A 24,096-nucleotide genomic window follows, 5' to 3' on the forward strand; every position below is an offset into this window, starting at 1 on the left:
CAAGGTATAAGAATGTTACCCATTCGCCAAGTGTACAAGTTAGGTGGGTCGACAACGTATCCCTGTCATGTGACGCACATGCCGTTACCAGTGTCGTAAAGAATATATCAGACGTGTTTTCCTGTGGAGGAATCGGTTGACCTATGACCTTGCAACCAAATGTTTTCGGTTCCCATTGGAGAGGGACGTTCTTTCGTCTACTAATCACACGGTTTTGCGGTCTGGTCGCAAAACACAGACACTAAACTTATTGCAGTGAACAGGGACGTCAATGAACGAATGGATGGATCATAACTTTGCGAAAATAAAGAAAGTAAAATTTTCACTCGAGGAGGACCTCTCATTCCGCGGCTGCTCACGCTAACCACGGGACGACGGCGCTTCTCAGCTTACGCTCTCCTTGATGTTGCATATCTTGCACATAGGCTACTCAGTTTGTAAATTTTGCTTATTTTTTCATAGTTCCATACAACTTCTTCCTGTTTTCTCGATTGATCTGTGTTCAGTTTTTCAAGGCCTATCTACTGTGCCAACTTCTAACTAAATCTGAGGGGGGTGCGATGGGGAGGTTCCCTTGTCAGTAGCACCGCACGTCATAGTGCCATGAGTTTGCGCCATGTGTCTTGTGTGAACAATATTACTGGCTTGCCACGCCCACTCTCTGCAGTGAACCAAAATGCGGCCATCATTTCCATACAAACAGTACCTGGGTTCGTCCGAAAACACTATCTAATGTCACTTCTTTTCCCAGTGATGTCGTTCCATAGACCAATGCCGTCTGCCATGTTTCTGAACATTCGTCAAAGGTAGACTGAGAACTGGACGACTCGCACGTAACCCATGCTGCAGTAAAAGAAGACGGACTGTCAGTCCTGACAGTGTACGATGTGCCACACTGTTCCACTGTCGAGCCAGAACCAAGGGGAACAGATCTGTCCTGCAGTGCCGTTCGGATGAGGTATCGATCTTCTCGGGGGTTGGTCTGGGTGGTGCGGCCTGACACATCACGTTGTGTTCTACGGCCTTCCGTGAACCATTTTACAATCACCCGTTGCACTACCGAAGCCCCTTTTCCCCACATGAGCAAACAGGGTTGACACATTACATTCCCTCGTGCCAATAATGCGCACTCTTTCAAACTCACTGATTTGATGGTACGGTTCGCATACACGTCTGCGCGACATCCTGCACGCCTGCTCATGTCTCACTGATCCATTACCTTTCTATTTATAATGACGGCTTGAACCGCAGGTATATTTTATCGGAGGTAATGTTGCGCCGCGATATGGATGTTGACCTCGACATGGGCCGACATGGTTCAAATGTTAATTATTTCTGCAGAACATACTAATGTATATGTACTGTAAATATGAATGTCCTATCTCTACAGTTAAGTCCCATAAGATTTCACATACATTTGAATATTTTCCTATCTGTAGTAGTTCAAGGTGTCCTGTTTTTTTTTTTTCTTAACATGAGTGCACAAGATTCTTAAACTTTGTTTCTAACTGCGTTCTACGTCTCCCTCTTCCCTGTCTTATTCACACTAACGCACACAAAATTAATACTAGTATACATTCAGAAGTTCTTCTATCGAATAGTAAGAGCTTTGAAACGAATATGATTTCAGTTTGTGTTTGAAGTTAATTTCAGTATCCATTAAATTATTTATATCACTGGATAGGTGGGCAAAGATTTTTACGACTGATTTCCTCAGCTATTTCTGTGCCGCATTCAGGCTGAATGATGAATGGTTCAAATCATATCTCCTGTTACTATTATAAATATGAATATTGTTGTTGCCCAGATAATGTAATTGATTGTTGAGAGTAAATTTCATTTCTGAATAAATATTGTGCGAGGCTGTTGCCAATATATACAATAGCTTTAAGGGCTGCCTACATGAGGTTATAGAGTTAACACCACACTTTATACTTAATATACGCTTCTGTGCAACAAACACTTTTCTCCTGAATGACAAGTTACACGAGAATATGGTGCCATGAAGTATTAATAAAAGAAAATAGGAAAAGTAAGTCATTTTTTTTAGCATATTGATCTTCAGAATCTGCTATTATCCGTAACGCAAAAGCTACACATCTAAGAATTTTGAGAGATTAATTTACTGTACTAGGCTTGATTATAATACTTGCATTGTCAGCAAAACTGTTTCTGCTTCTTGGGTAGATGATGGAAAACCATAGTTGTTTACAGCGTATCACAGAGGTACAAGGGAAGTCGAGACGAACAGTTTTATAAAAGAAACTTACGGTCTATTAAATCAGGAAACATCCTCATATTTCGCTTTATTCTTGCATAGGGGTCCGTTAATCGATATTCCGACAACAAACCTGCCAATTTATTACGTAATACAGCTCAAACTTCCGAAGGCAGGCCAATGAAATAAGAATATGGAAAGAGATCAAAATACCGGATTAGTTTTATCATATTATTAAATGAAATACTTTAAACCGCTTTGTGGCTGCTGTTGTAGAGAAAGACATGAAATATTTTGTAATATTTGCAAGTGCTGTGTAATCGTGGCTGATTGTTGCACATCAGCGATGTTCAGTTTCTTAGCGGGGCGGCAACTATAAATTGCCAGAAATTGTTTAAATGTTCATAACATTGACATGAGGGATCGGAAGGTTGCTTTCAACAATAACAACACTAACATTTCATACATACACTCATGCTCATAAATTAAGGATAATGCTGATACATGGTGAAACAACGCTCTGGTGGGCGGTTTGCTGGTTTAAATCACCTCGGGGTATGACCATGCTGTGCATTTGACCTGCGGTCGTCACAAGGTGGCGCTGGAGCAGTCCACATACGCAGAGGTGTGTTGGTGCATGTCAGAGTAAGGTGCAACGAGTAGGTGTGCAGACGTTTTCAGATATGCTAAGGGTGACTGTGTGTTGGTAATGGTTCAAATGGCTCTAAGAACTATGGGACTTAACATCTGAGGTCATCAGTCCCCTAGACTTAGAACTACTTAAACCTAACTAACCTAAGGACATCACACACACCCATGCCCCAGGCAGGATTCGAACCTGCGGCCGTAGCAGCCGCGTGGTTCCGAACTGAAGCGCCTAGAACCGCTCGATCACAGCGGCCAGTGACTGTGTGTTGAAAATGGCTCGAAGAACACATATTGATGACGTTATAGGGGAGAATACTAGGCGACTGAAGGTTGGTCAAACACAGCAGGTCATAGCACGGGCCCTCCGTGTGCCACAAAGTGTGATCTAAAGATTATGGCAACGATTCCAGCAGAGAGGAAACATGTCTAGGCCCTAAAGTACGGGACGCCCACAGTGTACAACAGCACAAGAAGACCGATATCTCACCATCATTGCCCGCAGACGGCCACGGAGTACTTCAGGTAGACTTGCGCGGGACCTTTCCGCAGCCACTGGAACAGTTGTCTCCAGACACACAGACTACAAACGACTGAACAGACATGGTTTATTCGGCCGGAGACGTGCATGGTGCGTTCCACTGACCCCTGGTAACAGGAGAGCCCGTAAAGCCTGGTGTCAAGAACACAGTACATGGTCATTGGAACAGTGGTCCCAGGTTATGTTCACGGACGAGTCCAAGTACAGTGTGAACAGTGATTCTCGCCAGGTTTTCATCTGGCGTGAACCAGGAAGCAGATACTAACCCCTTAATGTCCTTGAAAGGGACGTGTATGGAGGTCGTGGTTTGATGGCTTGGGGTGGGATTATGATTGGTGCACGTACACCCCAGCATGTCTTTGACAGAGGAACTGTAACGGGTCAGGTGTATCGGGACGTCATTTAGCACCAGTATGTCCGCCTTTTCACGGGTGCAGTGGGTACCACCTTCCTCCTTATGGATGATAACGCACGGCCCCACCGAGCTGCTGTCGTGGAGGAGTACCTTGAAACAGAAGATACCAGGTGAATGGAGTGGCCTGCCTGGTCTCCAGACCTAAACCCCATCGAGCACGTCTGGTATGCTCTCCGTCGACGTATCGCTGCACGTCTTCAGACCCTTAGGACACTTCAGGAGCTCCGACAGGCACTGGTGCAAGAAAGGGAGGCTATACCCCAGCAGCTGCTCGATCACCTGAACCAGAGTATGCCAACCCGCTGTGCGGCCTGTGTACGTGTGCATAGTGATCATATCCAATACTGATGTCGGAGTACATGCGCAGGAAACAGTGGCGTTTTGTAGCACATGTGTTTCGGCACGGTTTTCTCAACTTATCACCAATACCGTGGATTCACATATCTGTGTCTTGTGTGTTCCCTATGTGACTATGCTATTAGCGTCAGATCTGTGTAGTGGCACGTTGTGTGGCATCAGATTCTGCAATTATACTTAATTTATGAGCATGAGTGTATATTAAAAATTACAACATAGACACCTCCTCAACGTAAAGAACTCATTCCCCAAGAACAGCGGAAACAAAATTAAGACGGACAGAGGAGTTAACGGTTATTACGACCTCTTCTTTTATAGAGCAAGAAAAGATTTTTGTATCTATATCTGCGCTTGTAAGTGGTGGTAGCTTTATTGTTCAGACTATGTCCCTGATGAAAAATAATTACTGTCGAGTTCAGATGGTTTAGTAATAAGTCTCTTACAAAAGCAACATCCTGTATTTTCTTACGCCAAAAACTTTTTCGGCTATTTCTTTCACATTATTAACTTAAACTCTTCCATGAAGCTACATTGTTATCTCTATTGTATTTTGTGGTTTTACAGACAAGTTTAGCATGTATTCCTGGTCTTGAAATGTATACTTAAATGTCCATTGAAACTAAACTCGCCTTGTGTGTGTTTTGCCGTGTGGTAAGGTTGGTTGGTAAAGAACTGTGTTGGTAAAGAACTGTGGTAGATTTCCTGTTGTGTGCTCTTGAGTCCGTTGAAAGTCACCGTGTTTATTTGCAGGTTCGTTCTTCAATCTCCCCAGCGTCTCTACAACTCTTCTTCGACTTAGAGTAGCTGAAAATTCCTATAGTAATTACAATGATTAGGAAGAGTAATATTTACTTTCGGATCTCACGTAATTATTTATGAGAGATGAAGACATGTTTATTTCTTTCTCGAATACAACTTTTACTATCGAGTTATAATTGCATTCACAATTATAATTTCCCTTCATCTTTACCAGAGCAAAAACAAAATCGGAGTCATTAACATTACATTCAACAACATAGATAATAAAAATCAGAGATAACGATATGATAATGTTCACTTTTGTTATACAAGTGGTAACGCCTTTAGACACTACACGCAGCACGGTATCTGACACCTTTATTTCTGTAATAAGAAGTGATATTACAAGGCTGAATGGAAGAAAAAGGTCTTTAGTAAACCTTATGTAAGAACTAATTAGGTTTACAGTTGAAACATCCGGGCAGATTAAAACAGTGTACCGGACAGAGACTCGAACACGGGACCTATGCCGGTGGCGAGCCAATGCTCTACAGTTGAGCTACCCATGCACGACTGACCCGCCGCCCTGACATCTTCAATTATGGCAGCTGTGAGGACGGGGCGTGCGTCATGCCTGGGTAGTTCAGTCGGTGGAGCACTTGCCCGCGAAAGGCAAAAGTTCCTAGTTCGAGTCTCGGTCCGACACACAGTTTTAATTTGCCAGGAAGTCCCATACCATCGCACGCTCCGCTGCAGAGTGAAAATTTCCTTCGGACGTTTATAATTCATTCCAAACTACACCTTTACTTGCATAATCATTTCGTAGTAACAAGGCAATGATACTCGTATATTACTTATGAACTGCAAGTGTGTGCACTTCGCCTGCTTTCAATGACTATTTGGTACAGCTGACCTCTGACGTTGTTCCAACTCTTTTGCTCCAGAATGCGAAAACTTTTTTTCTATGTGTCAACCGTCTTCTCACTGGTTTGATGCGGCCCGCCACGAGTTAGTCTCCTGAGTCAATGTGCCAAGCTGTTCACCTCAAAGTGGCACTTGAACGCTATGCGCTCCATTATTTACTGGGTGTTCCACTGTCTCTGCCTTCCTCTACAGATGTTACTCTCTACAGCTCGCTGTAGAAGAGTGGAAGTTATTCAATGATATCTTAACAGATGTCCTACCATCATGTAGCTTCTTCCTGTCAGTTTTTCCAAATATTCCTTTCCTCTCCGATGCGTGGAGAAACTCCTCATTCCTTACCTTATCACTCCGCCTGATTTTCAGCATTCATGTACAGCACCACATCTCAAATGCTTTGATTCAATTCTGTTCAGGTTTTCTCACAGTCAGTTTTACAACCACACAATGCTATCCTCCAAACATATATCCTCATAAATTTCTTCCTCACACTAAGGTCTGTGTTTAGCACTAACACAATTCTCTTGACCAGGATTGCCCATTTTGCCATTGCTAGTCTATTATTAAGTCCTGCTTTCTCCGTCTGTAGTGCGTTATTTTGTTGCCTAGGTACTGGCATTAATTAAGTTTGTCTATTTCGTGATTCCCAATTCTGATGTTAAGTTTCTCGCTGTTCTCATTTCTGCTGCTTATCTTTCCTCCGATCTTTCTCGATTTAATCTCAATCCATATTCTGTACTAATTAGAATGTACAATCCATTAGACAGATCCCGTAGTTCTTCTTCAGTGTCGCTGAGCATAACAATGTCGTCAGCGAATCTTGTAATTGATATCTTTTGAACTTTAATCTCACTTTAGAACCTTTCTTTTAATTCCGCCATTGCTTCTTCGATCTATAGATTCAATAGTATGGGCAATGGACTACCTTTTGGTCTTACGCCCTTTTTAATCCGAGCACTTTGTTCTTTGTGTTCCAGCATTATTCTTACTTCTTGGTTCTTGTGTATTATGTATATTTCCCACCTTTCCCTATACCTTACCCCTATTTTTTTCAGAATTTCATCATCTTGCACCGCTTGACACTGGCGAGCGCTTTTTACGGGCCGACAATTGAAGGGTTCTTGATTTATTTTCAGTGTTGCTTCCATTAGCAATTGAAATATGGCTGTACCTTACCTAAGGCCACATTGATCGTTATCTAAAGAGATCCCCAGTTTTCTTTTCCATTGTTCTGTACACTACGGTGGTTTGAGAAGTTCTCGGAGCGGAATAGAAAGAAAACGTACTTACGTCACTTCTTTTATTTTTCAATGTGCACACCTCAAGAAAAGTTCTGCATCACCCCGGTTCCCAGAACTCCTGAAGATAGACGTTGACTGAGGATGTTGTATCATAGACACAGTCCGTTTGACTGTTCAGAGATGTCACTAAACCCACCCAAAGATGTAAACAACCATGCATGAGTAGCGCCTATTAGACGGAAGGGGTCCGACACCCGATCAGTTCCAGTCATTCCACCAGGAAGGAGGTACACGGGACGTGTAGCCTGTTGTTCAACCATGCCTAGACGGCCAATACCGCGTTTCGATCTATCATTGTTACTTTGTGCCAGGAAGGGGTCTCAAAATGGGAAGTGTCCAAGCGTCTCGGAGTGAAACAAATCGATGTTGTTCGGACATGGAGGAGATACAGAGACAGTAACTGTCGTTGTCATGACTCGCTTAGGCCGCCCAAGGGCTACTACTGCAGAGGAAGACCGCTACCTACAGATTATGGCTCGGAGGAACCCTGACAGCAACGCCGTCATGTTGAAAAGTGCTTTCGTGCAGCCACGGGACGTCGTGTTACAACTCAAAATGTGCGCAACAGGCTGCACGATGCGCAACTTCACTCCCAACGTCCATGGCGAGGTCCACATTTGCAGACACGACACCGTGCAGTGCGGTCAGAAGGGCCCAACAACATGCCGAATGGACCCTTGGGATTGGCATCACATTCTCTTCAGCGATAAGTGTCGCATATGTCTTCAACCAATCTTCGGAGACGTGTTTGAAGGCAAACCGCCGGCCGCGGTGGTCTAGCGGTTCTAGGCGCTCAGTCCGGAACCGCGCGACTGCTACGGTCGGCCGGCCGAAGTGGCCGTGCGGTTAAAGGCGCTGCAGTCTGGAACCGCAAGACCGCTACGGTCGCAGGTTCGAATCCTGCCTCGGGCATGGATGTTTGTGATGTCCTTAGGTTAGTTAGGTTTAACTAGTTCTAAGTTCTAGGGGACTAATGACCTCAGCAGTTGAGTCCCATAGTGCTCAGAGCCATTTGAACCATTTTTTGCTACGGTCGCAGGTTCGAATCCTGCCTCGGGCATGGATGTGTGTGATGTCCTTAGGTTAGTTAGGTTTAAGTAGTTCTAAGTTCTAGGGGACTGATGACCACAGCAGTTAAGTCCCATAGTGCTCAGAGCCATTTGAACCATTTTGAAGGCAAACCGGTCAGGCTGAACGGCTTAGACACACTGTCCAGTGAGTGCAGCAACGTGGAGGTTCCCTGCTGTTTTCGGGTGCCATTATGTTGGGCCGACGTACGCCGCTGGTGGTCATGGAAGGCACCGTAACGGCTGCACGATACGTGAATCTCATCCTCCCACTGATAGTGCAACCATATCGGGAGCATATTCGCGAGGCATTCGTCTTCATGGACGACAATTCACACCCCAATCGTGCACATCTTGTGGAAGACTTCTTTCAGGATAAAGACATCGCTCGACTAGAGTGGCCAGCCTGTTCTGCAGACATGAACCCTATCGTACATACCTGGGATAGATTGAAAAGGGCTGTTTATGGACGACGTTACCCACCATCCACTCTGAGGGATCTACGCCGAATCAACGTTGAGGAATGGGACAATCTGGACCAACAGTGCCTTGCTGAACTTGTGAAAAGTATGCCTCGACGAATACAGGCATGCATCAACGCAAGAGAACGTGCTCGTACTATTAGAGGTACCGGTGTGTACAGTAATCTGCGCCACTACCTCTCAAGGTCTCGCTGTATGATGCTACAACATGCAATGTATGGTTTTCACGAGCAATAAAAAGGGTGGAAACGATGTTTAAGTTGATCTCTATTACAATTTTCTGTGCAGGTTCCGGAACTCTCGGAACCGAGGTGATGCAAAACTTTTGTTGTTGTGTGTAGTATCCTTGTAGATTAATTCGCTTGGTCCAACGATGTTCCAGTGCCTTGTTCCCATCTTGAAAATGAATTTCCTCCAGGCCTGCAAAATAGTTTTCAACTCCGATTATCAGTTCTTCGTTTGAAGTGAATCTTTGACCATCAAGAAAGATTTTCAGTCTGTCAGAGATGGAAGTCTGACAGAGTCATACCAGATGAATAAGGCAGGAGTGGCAACAGTTTATACGTTTATTCGTGTAATTTTGCCATGGTGATGGCACATGTATGCGGGCGCACAATGGCCTTGATGGAAGATGACATTCCTCCTTGCTAAAGCTGGCCTTTTTTCGTGTACCTTTTGTTGCAATTTGTCCAGGAGGTTAGCATAGTATTCTCTAGTAATTGTTGGCCCAGTGGGGAGATAGTCTACAAATAGAATCCCCTTCACAACCCAGAACACTGATGTCATGACCTTTCCCACCGAATATGAAGGAGTAGAGCCCCCTGTGTATTCTGAAAATCAATATGAATATACTTTGTTTTCATATCTTTCTTTACGAAGTACGTAATCACTGGTCGAATCTCGAATCTTTTCCATCCTCGCAAATCACGAGGGTGAGTCAAATAAAAACCTTAAATATTTTTTCAATATTTTTTATTGTGCAGAAGTGGTACAAAGCTGTATCATTTTTCAACATAATCTCCCCCACGCTCAATGCAAGTCCTCCAGCGCTTACAAAGTGCATAAATTCACTTAGAAAAAAATTCTTTTGGTAGTCGACGCAACCACTCATGGACCACGTGGCGTACGTCTACATCGGAACGGCACTTCTTTCCTCCCATTGCGTCTTTGAGTGGTTCAAACATATGGATGTCACTTGAGACAAGGTCTGGTGAGTATGGTGGATGAGGAAGAGACTCAGAATGCAAGTCTGTGATTGTTGCAACTGTTGTACGGGCAGTGTGGGGCCTTGCATTGTCATGTTGCAAAAGGACACCTACTGACAGCAATCTACGTCGCTTTGATTTGATTGGAGTGCCGCAGATGATACTTTAGGAGATCTGTGTATGATGCACTGGTGATAGTGGTCTCTCCTGCCCTGTAATGCTCAAAATGACGCCTTTTTCGTCCCAAAAGATAGTCAGCATAGCCTTCCCTGTAGGTGGTTCTGTTCGAATCTTCTTTGGTTTTGGTGATGAGGAATGGCGCCATTCCTTGCTCGCTCCCTTCGTTTGCAGTTGGTGGACGTGATCCTAGGTTTCGTCCCCAGTACCGATTCTTGCAAGGAAGCCATCACCCTCTCGTTCAAAGCGCCGAAGTTCTTCACAAGCATCCACACGTCGTTCTCTCGTTTCAGGAGTCAGCTGCCGTGGCACCCAACTTGCAGACACTTTGTGATACTGGAGCACATCATGCACAATGTGGTGTGCTGACCCATGACTAATCTGTAGACATGCTGCAATGTCATTCAGTGTCACTCGGCGGTTTTCATTCACTATGGCTTCAACTGCTGCAATGGTCTGTGGAGTCACAACTCGGTTTGCCCGACCTGGAGGAGGCGCACCTTCCACTGAAGTCACACCGTTTCCGAACTTCCTACTCCATTCGTAGTCTTGCTGCTGCGACAAACATGCGTCACCGTACTGAACCTTCATTCGTCGATGTTTTTCAATAGATTTCACACCTTCACTGCGCAAAAACCGAATAACAGAACGCTGTTCTTTCCTGGAGAAAGTCGCAAGTGGGGAGGCCATCTTTGTACTGATACTGCGACGGTATGCGTGCATCTGCACTATGCTGCCACCTACAGGCCATTCTGCACGCTGTTTGTAGTACGCTTACCAGCTTACGGGATAATGGCTCGAAATTTCGATTTGTTATTATCAATTTAAGGTTTTCATTTGACTCACTCTCGTATCATGTGAATAACTCGTTGCGCTAGCCCTGACCTCTCGTGGTGATTCTCAGAACTTTTCAAACCACCCTGGTATTATTATTGTCAGCAGCTTGAGAGCATGAGCTGTTAAACTGATTGTGCGATAGTTCTGCCACTTGTCAGCTCTTACTGTCTTCAAAATTGTGCAAATGATATTTTTTTTTCAGAAAGTCTGCTGGTACATCACCATTCTCAACGATTCTACACACCAGGAAGATCCGTGGTTCCCACTGTAGGAACTAAATGAGTGTCTTGTGAACCGTCCTCCTGTAAAATGTACGTTCTGTTCATAGTTACGCTGCGTAAGTGAGAGTAAAGAGGAGCAGTTATAATAAAATACTTGATAGGGAGAATTTCTCACTGTGTAGAGAACTGCGTCCTTCACCGCTGATTCCGTTGGGTGTCTGAGAAGAGCTGAGAATCTAAGTGGCCAGTGTGTCGAATTTGTGCTATCCGTCACCGTCCATGGGATTGATGGTCCGCCAGTGGTGGCTTTGGTTCGTGACTAACGGTGTTGCGTCTCGTATACAAATGTGATGGCATTCCGATGCGTCGTGCATTGGGGATTTGGCGTTAAATTTAGTGCCTGGAAATTTACATTTCAACGAACACGAGACATCGTCACGAAACGTGTTTTGCACGCTGCACAACTGTCGTAAATGAGAGACTACGAAACTGACAGGACACAAATATTCCGGAAATCAGAGACGGCGTTTGTTCCAAGCCACTTTGTACGTGTGTCGCACTGTCCCATATATCACGTAACAGATGTAACGTTTGTCAATATGTAGTTTCATCTATACGTCGATGCCCTGTATCCTAAGTTTTTTTTCTGACAGAAGAAAAACAGTCAATATCCGTTCACTACGAACGGATTCTGGAGTCCACTATAATAAGAAAAATATTGTTGTTACTCTTAAAAATTGGTTCAAATGGCTGTGAGCACTATGGGACTTAACATCTGAGGTCATCAGTCCTCTAGAACTTAGAACTACTTAAACCTAACTAACCTAAGGACATCACACACAGCCATGCCCGAGGCAGGATTCGAACCTGCGACCGTAGCGGTCGCCCGGTTCCAGAATGAAGCGCCTAGAACCGCTTTTTTTTTCTAAGTAAACCATGAAACAAAATTGAAGGGTGGAATCCATACCACCATTAACCAGTGCTACATCTTGCACCGGATGGGAAACAAAAGCTGCGAAGACCTTTTCGCACCGGGGACAAAAAGAGGAAATGGGGCAAATACTGCTACAGAGTGTGAGGGTTCACGACGAAACTCTCCACCTGCTGTATCATCCAGGTATGACTTCTCGTAAATACCAAGGTAGATCTCACGTTGTACCGTGTAGTGTTCTATCATCGTCTTGTAATTTTAGCTTCTCTTGCCGGTGATGTTCCAGCTACGTGGAGGGTCGTGGAACGCACTCCACAAATAATTGAAAAAATGTCGATACTTTGGGTTACGGAGGATCTTCCAATGTCTTTCCTGCAAATAGTTCCAAAAGTCTAAAGTGTCCTTAGTGCCGTCTTGAAACAAATAATGCACTGCATGTCCACGAAGCCACGTAATTGCATTAGTTTTAGTGCGTGGGTAATACGTCTCATCCGGGAATAAGATAGTCTTGGGGTCGATATGATTCGCCGTTACTCGAACGAAGTATGCTGACATTTGCCTCACTAAGTGCCACATTGCCGCAGACTCGCCACAGCTAAGACGGTGTTCATCGTTGTCTTGAACGCCACAGCTCGTGCACGTGTGTGTGAGTCTACCATGTGGATCGCATGTAGCCTTGATCTGGTCACCTGCTTACCGTTGACAGTGATATACCACATCGCCGTGACGTCAGTGTCCAGTGTTACGTGGTGAATTGTCCTCCACACTACTCGCCAGTTGACGTTCGGGTGCTTCCTCTCCACGACGTTATCGGGTCGTCCACGTTGCAGGATCCGATAAGCCGTCTTTGCCGTCGCCAGTTGGGTCGCGGGTAAGGAAAGTCGAACGTAACTTAGTTCGAGGTAAAAGACACCGATGTAGAAGAGCGAGGAGGGGACGTGGTGTATCGGCACAGGAGGAAACAGGGAGGGCGGTGCTAGTTCTTCTATTAACAAACTCGTCAGACTGTCCGGACGGCGGTGCCATAGTTTGACTAATGTGCTGACAAATAGGGCGACCGCTCTGCCATGAACGTGATAAAGGCCAAGCCCTCCTCGATCCGGGAGAAGGGTGAGAGTCTCATATTTGATCTTGAAAAGCATTCCTGAACTCACGAAGGACCCAAAAGCCGCAAGTATACGGCGAGCTAACATCACCGGTATAGGTAATATCTGGGCGATGTGCGGAATGCGTGACGCTAAATGTGTGTTGACACACTGGGTCCTTTGGACGATGTTCAGGGCTCGTAGGCGGTTGTTGGCAATTCCAGTCCGAACATTTCGTAAAAGCCGTCGAAAGTTGTGAGCAGCGGTCCGTCGTATATCGTCTGTAAAATCAATGCCGAGACATTTCAAACTATCTCTGAGCTGTAAGGGGGTGACACTGTTCTCAGACAATCCGACCCCGATGTTCATCGCCACCGATTTTGCCGGCCGGAGTGGCCAAGCGGTTAAAGGCGCTACAGTCTGGAACCGCGCGACCGCTACGGTCGCAGGTTCGAATCCTCCCTCGGGCATGGATGTGTGTGATGTCCTTAGGTTAGTTAGGTTTAAGTCGTTCTAAGTTCTAGGGGACTGATGACCTTAGAAGTTAAGTCCCATAGTGCTCAGAGCCATTTGAACCATTTTTGAGCCGCCGATTTTGCGACGTTGATACGACTACCAGTGGCCATGCTATATTTCGCTATCCAATTCAGTGCGCTAGCGGTGTCGTCATCGTTGCGGATGACAATCACCAGGTCGTCAGCGTACGCTTTACATCGGAAAGTGTGGCCTCGTAACGTCATACCCGTTAGTCGGCGCAGGCCGCAGAGGAGTGGGTCCATGGCCACAGCGTAAAGTAAAGTGGACAGAGGGCAGGCTTGGCGTATCGATCGAGAAATGGTGAGGGGCTGCGTAGGTCGGCCGTTGACGATCACCTTGGACGTCGCGCCACGGAGTAGTCGCATGACGACAGTGACGAATGGCTGTGGGTACCGCATATGTTGGAGGACCGCCCCCAAATAGTCGTGGTCCACTCGGTCGAAAGCTTGACTAAAATCGATTGCCGCCAGTGCACCCTTCAGACGACGAGCCCTCGCCAGTGAGATCAAGTCACGATATTCACTGAGTGCTGTTTGAATATCATTGTCGCCTCCTAATGACGTTTGATCGGGTGAGATAACATTTCGTAAGGTCTGGCGTATCAGCGCCGTCAACAGTCGAGAAAAGATCTTGAAGTCGCAGTTCAACAGCGTCAACGGGCGGTAGTCCTGCAGTCGTGAGCCACTGGACGGTTTGTGAATAGGAATAATCACCCCTTCCACAAGGGCCGCAGGCAGCGGCACTTCCGGGGATAGTAGTTCGCGACAGATGTCCGTCCATCGGGAGGCTACTAAATATTCAAAAGTCCGGTAAAATTCCAAGGGGAGGCCATCAGGACCCGGAGACTTGTTGACAGCTCCTTTTCTAATGGCGTCGATCACTTCTTCTTCTGTAATTTCTTCCATCAAGGCCGCTTCCACTTCCGGGGTGACGGAGCCGCAAAGCGTCTGAGAGACGTCCCCCAGTGTTGTCGGATCAGGGGTCTGAGCGGAATAGAGTTGGGAATAATGATTGTAGAACGCTGTGTTTATGTCTTGTTGCGTGGTGAGGCGACGACCGTCCTCCGTGTCGATGAAGCGTATCAGCGCTCGTTGGCGTCGTTTACGTTCACGAAGAACGTGGAACATTGACGGGCGTTCGCTCGGTATTCGATCCTGCGTCCTCGAGCGGATGACTGCCCCCTCTAGGTGGCGTCGTATATGAGCGATGATCTGAGCCTTAGCTCGGTGGACCTCCGTTTGTCGTTCCGGAGACGGCGCCATAGCGTCGCAGTCGCGCAGTACCCTGAAGTAAAAGTCGAGTGTATGTCTACGCCAAGTAGCGTGGTCGCGACCGTAGTTATCCACGTTCGCCTCAGTGCCGGTTTGGCGCAGTCCAACCACCAGCGGATCGTTGTGGGATATGCACGGAGGCGATTTTCACACGAATGCCACGTATCCTCAACAGCTTGGCGGCAATCCGGGTACGACAGGTGAGCGATGTTTAATTTCTACGGGCTGCGGCTTTTCCACACTTGTTGCCGCCGCAGGGTGATGGCACAAATGTAAGCTGAGTGGTCCGAGAAGGCTGCAGGCCACAGTTCCGCATCCTGTGTTCCAGCGGCAAGAGAGCTTGAGACATAAATCCGATCGATACAACTGGAAGAGTGACTCGTGAAGTGTGTGAATCCCGGTCGGTGGCCGTGAAGATGTTCCCAAGTGTCTACCATCTGCAGGTCCCGACTTAGCGTCTCGAGTTCCGGGCACGGATTATGTCGTGGGAGTTGGTCTCTGGGCGCTAGTACGTAATTGTAGTCACCTCCAAACACCAGATGGTCGTGGCGGCCTTGGAAGGGAGGGGCGACGTCTTCCGCAAAGAATCGTGAACGTTCGCGACGTTTGTCCGTCCCGGAAGGAGCGTAGATATTGATAAGGCGGACACCCAGTACTGTGAGTGCCATTCCTCTTGCCCCAGGCAGAAACAGGATATCGTCCGCCACAATCCCTTCCCGAAGAAGTACAGCGACACCGCTGCCTGTAGGGGAACCTGGAGAGACGCAAGCATCGTAACCATACATGCCTGGGAAGTCGTCGACATACACTTCCTGGAGAAGGGCTATATCGATGGAAGCAGAGTTCAACATATCCTGAAGCAAGGATAACTTAGCGCGCGTCCGTATAGTGTTGATGTTGATAGTTGCAACGCGATAAGTTAGAGGTCTATCCATAGCACCCGTGTTGGCCATCAATACCCTTGTAAGGCTGTCTCGTCACTGTAGCTGATGGCGGAAAAGGATCAACACTGGTGGGGTAAATTTCCCCGCGTGTCGTCCGACACGATGGGCAAGGAGTTTTCCTCGCAGTCGTCCGTCCATTCGCCATGAAATACCATCGGCTGTTGGTGGCTGTTAGTGGCTGCTGCGGCACTCGGCGCTGACTCCATCGGCTCTACTGGCTGGGAATCGGCAGCTGCTGTCTGCATGTGATCCTGCTGTTCTGTGGGGTCGGAGGGGCTGAAGCCGTCACCACGGCGAATTGTTGAGTTTGATCTTACAGCGGCCTCTGTACCGCCGGTACCGTCGTCGGAGTGTCCACAGTCCATGTCAGACGATCGTTGCAAACACTCGTCCGATGGAGCACGCCGTCGTCTCTTGTGTTTTCGCGGGGAACGCTGTTTACGGACGTGTGTTTCAGTATCTGAATGTGGGTGGATTTCTTCAGCTGCTCCGGTGTCTGGAACAAAAGCCGCTGTCGGCACAACCCGTGGGTCAATGTCCATCCTGGCATCCACGCCGTCTTGCAAGGTCGGTCGGTGATTATCTTCAGGTGGGGGCGCCGTTGTAGAGGCCGGATCCTGTACTGCAGAATCCATCATGGTCTCGCTATCGGGTGCGGCTATCGGACTAATGTGGTCAGCATCGGAAATGGTTGCTGCCCGTGTAACTTCGGCGTAATTGAGAGGAAGGGTCGTCACCGTAGAAGAAGTCATAGATTCACCTGTCGGGATTTGAGTAAGCCGTCGTCGGAGACATTCCGACCGGACGTGCCCTTCTTGGCCACAACCAGAGCAAGTGCGTGGCTGACCGTCTTACATAATGATCGCCCTACATCCGCCGATGACAAGATATGACGTAACATGTTTGGTCAGTTCAAGTTTGATCTGTCGTACCCCGTTAAGAACGGGGCACGTCGTAAAGGTGGTCCATTTTTCGGCCATATGGCTGATCACTCTGCCGTAGGGCTGGAAAGCCACGGTGACTACGTCCGGTGGTACTTCGAAAGGGAGTTCGAACACGCGTATCGTACGGAGGCCAAGCCCCGCGTGATCGATAGAGACTGCCCCAATATGGCCATCAGAATGTTTGAATTTAAGATCGTTCGTATGTGCGCGCACGATTCTGTTACACACCTCGTCACTTACTAACTTGACATAGACAACACTGCTCGTGATAGAGAGATGGATACCAATTATGTTTCGCGGTTCAATTTTAACGTCGTCACGTAGAAAACGTTCCACTTCAAAAGCTCGCGGTCGTGCATGATCGGGTTGAAAACTGATCTTGATGGTGGTTTGTCTGTATGAATGTGCCATGTTGCGTCGGTAGTGATGGACTCTAAACAAGCGACAACGCAGTAGTAAACAACTACGGGCACTCGCGACCGCGCGGACGGGACGTAAACAAGACGTCCTCGCCGCAGCGCTGCGGAAAGCAGACTGAACCAAATGGTTCAAATGGTTCAAATGACCTGAGGACTATGGGACTTAACTTCTGAGGTCATCAGTCCCCTAGAACTTAGAACTACTTAAACCTAACTAACCTAAGGACATCACACACATCCATGCCCGAGGCAGGATTCGAACCAGCGACCGTAGCAGTCGCGCGGTTCCGGACTGTGCGCCTAGAACCGCTAGACCACCGCGGCCGGCGCAGACTGAACCGCTCGGCCACACTGGCCGACCAGTTACTCTTCGCCAACATGGGGAAAAAAACCACAACATAACAAATTAATATGTCGTTAACAATATATCCTTACTTAAGTTAGAAATTTGTATTCCGAACTAATTGCGTGATACGCAGCAGCGTGTATGTTGGATGGTAGATTAGCTATGACTATGGGTGCGTTCTCTGTCATGTCTTCGCTTAAGAACCTGAAATATCTGGAGCAACTAGCAGAACACTTAGCTAGTGATTTCATATCTCAGGCTTCGGACTTCGTTTCTTACGGCGGATGTTTCGTCGCCTAGTAAAGAACTGATTAAGGGGCAGCAGGGAAACTACACAGCAATGGTTCAGCATCATCTAGCATCGTACCTATTCAGAGATGGACATGTGTATGAGAGGCAGTCCTGTCATAAGTTTCCTAACGTGTCACTCATTATGAAGCAGTTGCTAGTCGAACAACGGAACTGCTGTAGGATAAGTCACATGAACAAAATTCACTACAGGCCAAGAACGCACTCACGGTAATAGGGGTCGGACAGTACAGTTTACCACGTCACATGTCGACACGCAGTGCCGGTGCAAAAATAACGACGGTAGAGAGGCAACCATCATATTTGAGCCTGCTTAGTATTCTAAACTTCAAAAGGTTGTTCACACTAGGCTGCTTCCAAGGTAATGGAAGACAACACTTGCCACAAAATGGTGGTTAACTGCTGCACGATGGAACTCGCGATGTCGAAACTTTTAGTCACTGCAACAGAATGAAGTGGAGAGCTGCTGTCCGGGCTATTCAAAGACTCGGCTGACGAGCTACAGAGCACATCCGTGGTATACCGAAAGGTCCTAGCAGCCCACCTAAGGAAAAAAAAAAAAAGATGTGTAGCTGTTGTGGGCGACTGAAGCAGCCTTGCCTTGGTTACGAGTTGGTTGACCGGAAGCAGCGCTGATTCCTAGAATGCGGGACACCATGGGGGTCAAGATCACCGCATCCTCTCGTCGACGAAATGAAATATCGGCCAGGAAACCAAGCTAGATTTCTCCATTTTGGCGTTTTCTATATTAAATGATCGTGGAATTCCAAAATTATCCTGCCCCTAGAACCGTTGATCCTCTATGTAGACGCTACCTCATCGGTAGTGCCTGCGGACCTGAAAAACGTCGTTAGTGGTATTAATAGAGTAATTAAGATTGACCATTTGTTAATTAATGAACCGACGGTCCCTGTTTCGTATCAATTTACTCGGAGTTTTGTTGGGAGCTGGAATCTGTCATCAGAATTTAAGGTTTAGTTGTATTACTCACTGTCTTCCGTTATGGCGGGGACTGAACTGGACAGACAATGTGGCCTCACTAAGTGGGTCACGTCCTTGACAACGTCACTGAGCTACGAAGTGATGTGTGTTAAGTACCTTCTTGCAAGAAACTTTTTGACATATCTTTTAATATCACATTTGAAAATGATAGCTTTTCGATACGGTCGACTTCACTTAAGACCCAGTACAGTTGATAACACAACGAAATTTCTAATAAGACAATGGGGTTCTACATTAATGTTAAACTCTTGACTGGGTCATCGGTGAAAATTCACCATTCATCGGTCCACACTACGCGCTTCCAGTCAGTTACTGCCCAGAGCTTGGTTTGTTTGGCTGTCTGAAAACATGCAGCGTTATATGCTGCTGTGGACAATAGCATTATGGGAGATTTCCTTTGCTAGCTGTTACATTCGTAATATTCACTCGGAAACGGATTGAGATGGAGCTGCTGATAAGCAGCAGCACTTTCTGTCAGCTTTGAAAGCGATTGTCACTGATAAAGTGTGACAAACGTCTTTCGTCTCTGTCATTTAGGAACTTTAAAAGACCACTGTTCTTGTGGTACAGCATTCCTCGTGCATGTTTTGGACAACAGCGTTTGGAACCTTAGCACTCCAGAGCGAATAGTGTGCTCTTTTAACGCTACACTACTAAATTCTGGAAAATGTTAGATTGCTACTAAACCATCGTAAATTTGACTAAGCCAAATTTTATTCGAAGGAAGGTCTAATTTGTAGGTTATGCACTAGTTAACTACTAATTCCCCAGTGGTATGATACATACAAAATAAGTATAACGTGCCATGTTTTATATCGTACCAGGGACCTATGCGAAACTTTGCACCTTAACAGTTTTAAATAATGACAGTATTTGGAATAAGTGCAATCGTTGGGATAAAGGTAGTTGTGGGAATGAATTGAACGGCGTGAAATAATCAAATGTTTACCACACAACCTTGTATACAGGGTGTTACAAAAAGGTACGGCCAAACTTTCAGGAAACATTCCTCACACACAAAGGAAGAAAATATGTTATGTGGACATGTGTCCGGAAACGCTTACTTTCTATATCAGAGCTCATTTCATTACTTCTCTTCAAATCACATTAATCATGGAATGGAAACACACAGAAACAGAACGTACCAGCGTGACTTCAAACACTTTTTTTACAGGAAATGCTCAAAATGTCCTCCGTTAGCGAGGATACATGCATCCACCCTCCGTCGCAGGAATCCCTGATGCGCTGATGCAGCCATGGAGAATGGCGTATTGTATCACAGCCGTCCACAATACGAGCACGAAGAGTCTCTACATTTGGTACAGGGGTTACGTAGACAAGAGCTTTCAAATGCCCCCATAAATGAAAGTCAAGAGGGTTGAGGTCAGGAGAGCGTGGAGGCCATGGAATTGGTCCGCCTCTACCAATCCATCGGTCACCGAATCTGTTGTTGAGAAGCGTACGAACACTTCGACTGAAATGTGCAGGAACTCCATCGTGCATGAACCACGTGTTGTGTCGTGCTTGTAAAGGCACATGTCCTAGCAGCACAGGTAGAGTATCCCGTATGAAATCATGATAACGTGCTCCATTGAGCGTAGGTGGAAGAACATGGGGCCCAATCAAGACATCACCAACAATGCATGCCCAAACGTTCACAGAAAATCTGTGTTGATGACGTGATTGCACAATTGCGTGCGGATTCTCGTCAGCCCACACATGTTGATTTTGAAAATTTACAATTTGATCATCAGAATCGAGGAAGTACAGTACAAACTGACGAAACTAAAATGAGCTCTAACATGGAAATTAAGCATTTCCGGACACAAGTCCACATAACATCTTTTCTTTATTTGTGTGTGAGGAATGTTTCCTGAAAGTTTGGCCGTACCTTTTTGTAACACCCTGTATACATTTCCATGCACAAAATTCTGAACAAAATTCTTTGCAGAGTATTACAGGACCTCGGTGGCGATGATATTCGACGTAAGAATGAAATTTTCGTGTACTTTTCGTTTATCATTTCATTTAAGGGATACGAAAATGTTAGCCGATTTTGTTACTCCTGAAAAGACTACATGCAACTGACCGTGGATAAAAACGGTAATACAATCCTGCACTTTGTCGCGTTTGTCCCTGGTACTTGTACGTAGTGATCGCAAGCGCAATTTTACATGTAACAGACAACTGCCTTCTTTACAGGTAAAAACATTCGTTTGGATGACATGGTGTTCCCGTGGTATTACAACAGTTTCCCTGGCCCCAATCAATTGAACATTAATTGTAAGTTCATTTTTTGTTACAAGCATGTGTGCTCCGTTGAGTAAGCTTTGTTTAGCGTTAAGGTTTCCTATGAACATGACAGTAGTGTTTGTCTTTAGTATGAATTAATGTGTCATTAATCCTTGATGAATGCAAGAATTCTACAGGATACAACTGGTTGTCAGTCCCTTCATACGACTGTAGTGTATTACAGCTGTGGTAACTGCGAAATGTTGTGTTCGATTCTTACCTGTCCTCTAAGGCCACTAACTGCAATCTTAGATTTTAGTTCCTGTTCGTACTTTACGTAAGCACGTTAGACCGTTGTAGCAATAGGTATATCAATTCAAAGCGACAATGTCGTTTTGAAAAGTATATTCGTTTAGACGTGTCAACTTGTGCGAAGGACAGAGACTATGGTTCAAATGGCTCTGAGCACTATGGGACTTAACATCGATGGTCATCAGTCCCCTAGAACGTAGAACTACTTGAACCTAACTAACCTAAGGACATCACACAACACCCAGTCATCACGAGGCAGAGAAAATCCCTGACCCCGCCGGGAATCGAACCCGGGAACCCGGGCGTGGGAAGCGAGAACGCTACCGCACGACCACGAGCTGCGGACACAGAGACAATGGACGACCGCAGTGGACATGGGTATTACCTATGACAAAGCTGTACACAAATTATCCAGTTAATAAGTACTTAAAAAGATATATAATGGTATTTGTAATGAGTTACTATGAAAAGGCAGTCTGTTATTCGTGGTTAATAAATTAGCTTCGTAAAATATAGGTATGAACCTGGTCAACCATGATTCTCTTGTCTATAGTTAGAAGTCGCTTTTATGTTAAAATTGTTGAGGTAAAGGGATGCTGACTTGAGAAATAATATATATATATATATATATATATATATATATATAATCGCTATAACAAGGGCACCCGTGCCCACAAAATACTGAAAATACTCCAAATTTCCAGGTCTACCTCCACCCCCCCTTTCCTCATCCCAGCAAGTTATTGTATGGGCGTCATTGCCCTGTAATTACAATTTTACTGCTCAAAATATTATTGGAAAAGAAGTGATAAGTTATATTACGCTCTAGTTACAAATTATTGTGATGACTATTATTCCAAGTGCATTTACGCAGAAAATTAGTAAAGCGTCTTTTGCTTTTAGACACTGTTATTACAATCTAAGCAAGGCTAGCTCGGAGTGAATCTCATGGTCACTCAAGTATTCTTTTTCCGACGCCCCGTATCCCCATTTGCCGCTTCAAAGTCTGGGCAAAGATCAGTGTCAGCTGTACACACAGTATTTTCTTCAAGGCAATCTCCCTCTTCACTAAATTGTTCATTGTATGTGTCTTTACCAGCTTCTTCAAGTAAAGCACCCCGTATGTCAGTGTCTAAATCAAATTCAAGCTGAGCACCATCCATATTGATCTAAATTCAGTAACAAATCTCGATATTAGCGCTGAAGACGATCAATGTGATATAAGCAAACTCTCTTCTGTGACTGCGTGATATTTCACCAAAGATCCCACACTAAGATAAATCTTAAACGGTAATACAAATGTGACGATCATTAGAAAACAGGCACACCATGACTAAATATTCGTAATATTTACAAGTACACCGGTGTCAGCAAACCGCAGAGTCCAGGCAATAAATGATTCAACCATTAGTAACAACAATTATTGCCATGAATGTACTCTAGACCACATGTCGCGTATGTGCCCAATTGGCGGGAACGCACGAAGAGATAGCAATTTCAATCGTGAATTTTACGAGGTTTTCGTAAACTGGGCTTAAAGAAGTGACTAACTTTGTCTAGCGACGTTTTGTTAAGGAATGAGGAAGGTTACGACTTCCGGAAACCCAAAGTAGCTATTTTTATACATCTTAGGTTTACGACATATGAAAACAAATAATGAAATATTAACTGGGGTGGGCCGGCCGCGGTGGCCGTGCGGTTCTAGGCGCTTCAGTCCGGAACCGTGAGACTGTTACGGTCGCAGGTTCAAATCCTCCCTCGGGCCTGGATGTGTGTGATGTCCTTAGGTTACTTAGGTTTAAGTAGTTCTAAGTTCTAGGGGACTGATGACCACAGATGTTAAGTCCCATAGTGCTCAGAACCATTAACTGGGATGGCAGGTGACATCAGTCAATATATTTATCTGAACAAACAACAGCAGGCGTATTAGCGAAGACAATAAATAACAAAGCTCCTTAGTGTGTGTGTGTGTTTGTAAGAAAGAAATGAAAATGTAACTGAAGGAACGATTGTGAATAGTGTCAGGGGTCAATAAACAAATGAGGAGTTATAACCATAAGGTTTTGGAAATTTCGGAATGTTATCAGTCAGAATGTAATCGTCCATATTCTGGTGACTGTAGGCTCGTAATAGATACTTGCTACACACTAGTTGCGTTCGTATTTTGGTCTTCAGCCCGAAGACTGGTTTGATACATCTCTCCATGCTACTTTATCGTGCGCAAGCCTCTTCATCTCCGAGAAAATACTGCAATCTATATCCTTCGGAATCTGCTTAGTGTATTCATCTCCTGCTATCCCTGCACCATTTCTACCCTCCACGCTTCCCTTCAGTACTAAAATGGTGATACCTTGATGCCTCAGAACGTGTTCTATCAACCGCTCCCTTCTTCTAGTCAGGTTGTGCCTCAAATTTATGTTCTCCCCAATTCTATTCAGCACCTCCCCATTAGTTACGTGATCTACCCATCCAATCTCCATCATTCTTCTGGAGTACCATACTTCAAAACCTATTCTCTTCTTGTCTAAACTGCTTATCGACCATGTTTCACTTCAATAAATGGCAGCACTCCACGCTCCACACTTCTTGACACTTAAATCTATGCTTGATGTAAACAAATTTCTCTTGTTCAGAAATGC

Source organism: Schistocerca nitens, chromosome 6 (genome assembly GCF_023898315.1).
Source record: "Schistocerca nitens isolate TAMUIC-IGC-003100 chromosome 6, iqSchNite1.1, whole genome shotgun sequence".
In the NCBI taxonomy this organism is placed as follows: domain Eukaryota; kingdom Metazoa; phylum Arthropoda; class Insecta; order Orthoptera; family Acrididae; genus Schistocerca; species Schistocerca nitens.